This window comes from Nerophis lumbriciformis, linkage group LG20 (assembly GCF_033978685.3).
Source record: "Nerophis lumbriciformis linkage group LG20, RoL_Nlum_v2.1, whole genome shotgun sequence".
In the NCBI taxonomy this organism is placed as follows: domain Eukaryota; kingdom Metazoa; phylum Chordata; class Actinopteri; order Syngnathiformes; family Syngnathidae; genus Nerophis; species Nerophis lumbriciformis.
The window spans coordinates 33,542,722-33,551,142 of NC_084567.2; positions in this window are offsets into that span (position 1 = coordinate 33,542,722).

An 8,421-nucleotide genomic window follows, 5' to 3' on the forward strand; every position below is an offset into this window, starting at 1 on the left:
TCTAAAGGGAGGGGGGTCGTAAACAGCTGTTGCTTTAGGTCCCAAAACAGTTCGAAGAAAAGATGCCTGGAGCTTACGTCAGGTCCTGCTTCCTCTCTGCTTTGTAGATCTCGGGTCAAGACGAGATCTTCCTGTGGTTCACAATAGATCAAAGAAACCGACACTTCATGTCGCTTCCCATCGTACACAGTGGAGTTTTACAAGCCTTTTGCTTGGTAAGATCAAAGACAGCTTTTGTCTGCTCGCCGGGAACTTATGGGAACACAAAGTTTTGTGATAACTTAGATACAATTATTCTGACACCATGCCCACCGTCAAGCATGGTGGTGGTAGTATTATGCTCTGGGCTTGTTTTGCTGCCAATGGAACTGGTGCTTTACAGAGAGTAAATGGGACAATGAAAAAGGAGGATTACCTCCAAATTGTTCAGGACAACCTAAAATCATCAGCCTGGACATTGGGTCTTGGGCGCAGTTGGGTGTTCCAATAGGATAATGACCCCAAACACATGTCAAAAGTGGTAAAGGAATGGCTAAATCAGGCTAGAATTAAGGTTTTAGAATGGACTTCCCCAAGTCCTGACAAACACGCATGACATCTATTAAACAAGACAAGAAGCAAGGAATTAAACAGAGACAGAATTAAATTTGGCTCAATGAGGAGAAACTTCTGGACTGTACTCTTTGCACAGTTCCACCACGCTCTGACGAAAGATTGTACGCCTCCTCTTTTACTTGGACTTTCCCTGATTACATGGCGACAGCTGTTTCTAAGGGAGGGGGGTTGTAAACAGCCATCGCCTTTGATTACAAAACAGTTCAGAACTGCACCAATTTTGTCAAGAGGAGTGGTCAAAAATTCAACCAGAAGCTTGTGGATGGCTACCAAAAGCGCCTTATTGCAGTGAAACTTGCCAAGGGACATGTAAGCAAATATTAACATTGCTGTATGTATACTTTTGACCCAGCAGATTTGCTCACATTTTCAGTAGACCCATAATAAATTCATAAAAGAACCAAACTTCATGAATGTTTTTTGTGACCAACAAGTATGTGCTCCAATCACTCTATCACAAAAAAATAAGAGTTGTAGAAATGACTGGAAACTCAAGGCAGCCATGACATTATGTTCTTTACAAGTGTATGTAAACTTTTGACCACGACTGTTTATTATTATTATTATTTTTCCTGCTCAGTTAATTTTTGCGAGTTTTTTTCATGTCCTAACTTTTTTTGGGGAGGGGTATGGGAACATTTTGGTTCATTTTTTTTTTAAGCGTGTGTATTTTGAAATTATTGATATTAGCCAAAGTTGCAGCCTTCTAACTTTTTTTGATTTTGCTGGAGGTAAAAAAGATTAGCCAAGGATCTGGGGTGAGTTGATCGATGCCGTCTTAGAGGTATTGATGGTTTACATGGCCTTGCAGAGGAAATTGTAGCTTGAAACAACACATACAGTATGAAAAAGTTTATGGAGTAAGTTTTACTTTCCTACAAAGGCTCAGACTGCTTTAAATCATCAAATAAAATAAGTAGTATATATTACATTTATTTATTGTCGACTATTGCAATGCTCGCTATTTATGACGTTTTATGGGGTGGAAAACAAAAAAAAAATGTAACCTTGAGGATCCTATGTATGTATGTACAGTATATTTGTCTTCCAGTATGTGCGGGAGCCCAAAAATGGCCCCCAGCTACCCAAGAAAGCCCCGCCCCAAACAGCATGTGTGGCACCCGGGCAACAAGGGACCCCGGACCTTATGCATGCATGCGGGCCCCCCAGTATCAAACCACCACGTCGCCGAGCAGGCCAGCTGAAGGCCGCAGAATGACACGCCTGGCCAGGGACAAGGCACGGGTGAAGCAGGAGACAACCAGCCAGCAAGAGACCACACCCCATGCGGGCAGAAAGAAGCCTGTTTTTTTATAGGTCCTTAACATTATGTAAAAATACAATTAATCATTAAATTAGAATTGACACTTATTTGCTTCATCACCGAAGGTAAGCAGTGGATGTTTATTTCAGATATTTTAGTATATATTGACCAACAATGGATTGGCTTTAGCATCTTTAATATGAAAAATGTATCAAAGTGGACCCTGATCCTTAAATTTTTTTCTGGATGTGGTCCTCAGTGGAAAAAAAGTTTTGACACCCCTGATCTATAAATAAATATTAAGAGAAAATTAAAGCTGCAAGCGGGCAGCACGGTGGAAGAGGGGTTAGTGCATCTGCCTCACAATACGAAGGTCCTGAGTAGTCTTGGGTTCAATCCCGGGCTCGGGATCTTTCTGTGTGGAGTTTGCATGTCCTCCCCGTGACTGCGTGGGTTCCCTCCGGGTACTCCGGCTTCCTCCCACTTCCAAAAACATGCACCTGGGGATAAGTTGATTGGCAACACTAAATTGGCCCTAGTGTGTGAATGTTGTCTGTCTATCTGTGTTGGCCCTGCGATGAGGTGGCGACTTGTCCAGGGTGTACACCGCCTTCCGCCCGATTGTAGCTGAGATAGGCTCCAGCGCCCCCCGCGACCCCGAAGGGAATAAGCGGTAGAAAATGGATGGATGGATGGATGGATAAAGCTGCAAGCAGCGATGGACGGCACCGACTTTGAGGGCTCATAAAATCCAAACCGGAGCAGTAATTAAAACTCTTCAACTTTTAATCAGAAGGGTTCAATCTCTCTCCTGTGCAAATTTGAAGGCGACACGACAAACGCGCTCAGAGGAGATAATGTTTGAAAAAAGGTGACTGTTTTTACACAACTTTTGTTTTGAAGGGGGAATTGCAATCTTCCTGTTGATTTTTGCTGGGGGTTGTCAGTGTATGAAATATAGGTCTAAGTGAGACCTACATAGAGGTTTTTGTTTCATGTCTCTACGACATTCCTACTGGGAGTTACAGGCCGTTTTGTCTGTGTTTTCTTCCTAGGGTCGCTAGAGCGCAATTTTGAGTTTTGGGGTTTGGTTTTTTGATTAGATCGCAATTTTCGCCAGTTCTGATGTGTGTGTCCAATTTGGTGAGTTTTGAAGCATGTTAAGGGGGTCAAATTACAGCTCAAAGAGGCGGCGGTATAATAATGAAACACTAGAAATACAATAGGGTCCTCTGTCCCAAAGGGACTCGGTCCCTAATAAGACAAATACTATACTGTAATAGATATAAGACACATAAGACTTTACAGGATTCATCATTAAGGTTTTAGTCTTTGTGTGGTGTTCGGGTCTGTTGGACCCGTTTTCATGTTTTATTAAAAGAAAAATGATACAATTCATTAATTTTTCAAACTGAGACTCACTGACTTTGGCTCATTTTCTGTGAAGAACATACATATTTAATGACCACACACCATACACCCCCCCCTACACATTTCTACTACATATAAGATGTCCGGGTCCACTGGACGACACCACACATTTGGTTATCAATCCAATACCAAGTAGTTACAGGATCATACATTGGTCATATTCAAAGTCCTCATGTGTCCAGGGACATATTTCCTGAGTTTATAAACATAATATGAATTTTTAAAAAAGGAAAACATATTTTTCATACCAAAGACTATAAAAATGGGGCCCGTTACCTCCCTGCTTGGCACTCAGCATCAGGGTTGGAATTGGGGGTTAAATCACCAAAATGATTCCCGAGCGCGGCCACCGCTGCTGCTCACCGCTCCCCTCACCTCCCAGGGGGTGGAACAAGGGGATGGGTCAAATGCAGAGGGTCATTTCACCACACCTAGTGTGTGTGTGACTATCAGTGGTACTTTAACTTTAATATTCAAAGTCCTCATGTGTCCAGGGACATATTTCCTGAGTTTATAAACATAATATAATTTATTTTTTTAAACGAAAGAAGATTTTGTGATGCCAAAAAATATCGATGTAATCATCGTTTAGATACGCTATTGTACTTGGTATCATTACAGTGGATGTTAGGTGTTGATCCACCAATGGTGTTTGTTTATATTATCGCGTCCCAGAAGAGTTGGTGCTGCTGGGAATTTGTTCTGTAGTGTTAATGTTGTACAGGGAGCGGACCGGCCCTGTACGATCAGTGTCAGAGCTTGGTCCGCATTGCCGGCAGTAAGTCGGACACGTTTCCAGTGAAGGTTGGACTCCGCCAAGGCTGCAAAGACTGCCTTTTGTCACAGATTCTGTTCATAACTTTTATGGACAGAATTTCTAGGCGCAGTCAAGGCGTTGAGGGGATTCGGTTTGGTGGCTGCAGGATTAGGTCTCTGCTTTTTGCAGATGTTATGGTCCTGATGGCTTCATCTGGCCAGGATCTTCAGCTCTCACTGGATCGGTTCGCAGCCGAGTGTGAAGCGACTGGGATGAGAATCAGCACCTCCAAGTCCGAGTCCATGGTTCTCACCCGGAAAAGGGTGGAGTGCCATCTCCGGGTTGGGGAGGAGACCCTGCCCCAAGTGGAGGAGTTCAAGTACCTCGGAGTCTTGTTCACGGGCGAGGGAAGAGTGGATCGTGAAATCGACAGGCGGATCGGTGCGGCATCTTCAGTAATGCGGATGCTGCATCGATCCGTTGTGGTGAAGAAGGAGCTGAGCCGGAAGGCAAAGCTCTCGATTTACCGGTCGATCTACGTTCCCATCCTCACCTATGGTCATGAGCTTTGGGTTATGACCGAAAGGACAAGATCACGGGTACAAGCGGCCGAAATTAGTTTCCTCCGCCGGGTGGCGGGGCTCTCCCTTAGAGATAGGGTGAGAAGCTCTGTCATCCGGGAGGAGCTCAAAGTAAAGCCGCTGCTCCTCCACATCGAGAGAAGCCAGATGAGGTGGTTCGGGTATCTGGTCAGGATGCCACCCGAACGCCTCCCTAGAGAGGTGTTTAGGGCACGTCCGACCGGTAGCAGGCCACGGGGAAGACCCAGGACACGTTGGGAAGACTATGTCTCCCGGCTGGCCTGGGAACGCTTCGGGATCCCCCGGGAAGATCTGGACAAAGTGGCTGGGGAGAGGGAAGTCTGGGCTTCCCTGCTTAGGCTGCTGCCCCGCGACCCGACCTCGGATAAGCGGAAGAAGATGGATGGATGGATGGTGTTAATGTTAGTGTGTTGCGGTGCAAATATTCTCCCAAAATGTGTTTGTCATTGTTGTTTAGTGTGGTTTCACTACATGGCACATGTTTATGACAGTGTTGGAGTTGTTCATACGGCCATCATTAGTGTGACATGTATGGCTTTTGATTAAGTATGCCCTTCACTCAAATGTGATCAGTGTGTTCAAAGTTAAGATGTTCGCCGCAATGGTTAATGATTGGAAGTATTTAAATTTTATGTTGACTTTGTCAACTATAGACAAGATTTTACTCATACGTTATCATGGCTCTGACGTGTTGCGGTGTGAAGTGAAGCATGTAGAGCAGGGGTGCTCACACTTTTTCTGCAGGCGAGCTACTTTTCAATTGATCAAGTCATGGGGATCTACCTCATTCATATATATAATTTACATTTACTTATTTATGAAATATATGTTTTTGTTAACAAGTTAAAGGTGTTTAATGATAATGCAAGCATGTTTAACACAGTTAATATTGTTAAAAAATTAAAGGTGTTTAATGATAATACAAGAATGTTTAATACATATAGTTAATATTGTTAACAAGTTAAAGGTGTTTAATGATAATACAAGCATGTTTAACACATATAGTTAATATTGTTAAAAAATTAAAGGTGTTTAATGATAATACAAGAATGTTTAATACATATAGTTAATATTGTTAACAACTTAAAGGTGTATAAAGATAATACAAGCATGTTTAACACATATAGTTAATATTGTTAATAAGTTAAAGGTGTTTAAAGATAATACAAGCATGTTTAACACATATAGATTCCTTTCTTTCATGAAGACAAGAATATAAGTTGGTGTATTAACTGATTCTGATGACTTGCATTGATAGGAATCAGACAGTGGTGCTGATAATGTCCGCATTTTCGAATGGAGGAGAAAAAAAGTCCTCCTTTCTGTCCAATACCACATGAAAGTGGTTGGTTTTTGGCATCTTATTTGTCCAGCTTCCGTACTCCTTTGTATGCACTTTACAAGAAATACATTGTCGGCAAACTCCGTAGCTTGCTAGCTTGTGCACGCCAGCTTTCTGAGACTCTTATTTTGGTAGCGCAACTGTGCAACTGTGCAGTCGGTCTTTGGAGTTTTGACGACAGGTACGGCGCCAGTCTGTTGAAATAAAGTGTTTCTCGCCTTCCAGTCGGTAATTGTAATGAGCTGGCAGCAGCCAGCGCCATCTCAGAAGACCCTCGGGTGCCGTGAATGTCAATCAAGTGACGAAAGTGACGTCATAGTGAAGATTTATGATCGCTCATTTTTAGGACTATTTTTTTAATGCCTGGCTGGTGATCGACTGACACACCCTCCGAGATCGACCGGTAGCTCGCGATCGACGTAATGAGCACCCCTGATGTAGAGCATCCACACCTTAAAATGAATTGATTAACGTGGACCCCGACTTAAACAAGTTGAAAAACTTATTCGGGTGTTACCATTTAGTGGTCAATTGTACGGAATATGTACTGTACTGTGCAATCTACTAATAAAAGTTTCAGTCAATCAATCAATCCAGGGTTGGTACTCGAAATAATCGTATTAGCCGCTAGCTAGACATGTCTTAAAGCACCTCTTCCTGAGGGCACAGACATGACGTGGTATCGTACCGAATATGATTCATTAGTATCGCGGTACTATACTAATACCGGTATACCGTACAACCCTAGTAGAGTGCTATATAAATACAGACCATTTACCATTCTTCGTATTCAGACTGAGGATTGGAACCTCCCTGTAGCCGACGTGACGATCTTTCTATCTTTACACCTACAAAACTGCTTTAAGTGCGGCATTTCCCGCCATTCTCAGCGCCTCCTGACACGTCTCAACACGGCCGCCTCCAACCCGGTTAAGTTCCTTAATCCTGAGAAAGTATCGGTGCATACTTAAACGTGGGACAAAGTCCTCCTGTGTCGACGTTTAAAGCGAATACGAAAGAAAGTCGATGTTAAGTGGCGAGCGGGAAAGAGATCAAAAAGGAGACCATATGTGTGTTTAGCTCCGACAAGCTCGGAGTTTGTTCTTAAAGTTGGCGGAGATGAAGAGAAAGTGGGAGCGGGAGGAAAAGCAGATGAGACGAGGGGGAGGAGGCGGGGGTTTAGATTTCGATTAGTTAAGAGCAGAGCGGCTGTGATTCTGCTCAGCTGGAAAGCAAAAGTATTGACGTGGAGTCAGAGAACCTCGGTTCCCCCTTGCTTCCCTCCCCTACGGTCCCTCAGGTGGGCATTAAAACCCAGCCGAGCGGTGGAGGCTTGAAGGGGAAGAAGCCCCTGAGAGCCGAGTCGGAGCTTTGATTCGCCGGGATTTCTCACATCAACTGCTCGGCGCTTCCACGTCTTCTTTTAAAAACCACCAAATTTAATCACCGCCGGTTTACTTTTCAATTATCAATTCTTTGTTTAACGGCACGGCGGCTTAGAGCCAGCTTAACGCTACTAACGGCACTTAAGATGCTGGTCTTGGTGGGTCTGCTGAGGGAACCTTTTAATGAGGCCTGTGTTTAGTTGGCTGGGGGCGGGGGGGTGCAAACTTTAGTATCGATCCAATAGGGCGACTATTGCTGATATCAGTTTATTTAAAGTTTTATAATAATTATTTTGTGATAGTTCCTTTCCAACATGTCATGTCGGTGTAATCATGTTTTGTTTTAGTCATGTTTTGTTTAGTTATTGGACTCTTTAGTTTCTGGCTTTTCACTCCCTGGTCTTGTTTCCATAGTTACCCATTAGTTTCACCTGTTTCACGTTTGGACTCATTGTGCACTCTTGTTTGTCACCATAGCAACCCATTAGTTTTCACCTGTCACGTCACGCACCTGTTTCACGTTTTGAGTCACGCACCTGTTTTCACTAATCATGTCTGTAGTATTTAAGTTCATTGTTTTCAGTTTGTCGTTCTGGTGACATCCCGCATTCTTACCCCTGTCACACTCTGTCTACCTCTGCGCACTTCATGCCATGTCCAAGTAAGTTTTTTCTATTAATGCCACAGTTAGTGTTTTTGTTTAATTGTTCACAGTTTTTTTGCCCACGTGCAAGTCTTTTTGTTTCGTTAGTCAAGTTTGTACATCCGCCTTGAGCGCGCTTTTTGTTCCTTTGAGTGTTATTATTAAATATGTATTTACCTTCACGCCATGACCAGTCCAGCTTTACTTGCATCTCGGGAAAACAAACACACCATAGTCCATGTCTTGACACAACATTGCTCTTTAATACTAGTAGGGTTAGATTTTACGCTGCAGCTGTTGCATATATTGTAATATTGTACATAGTAATTGTTATATATTGTATATATTATATAAAAACATAATATATCAGTATATATCATAC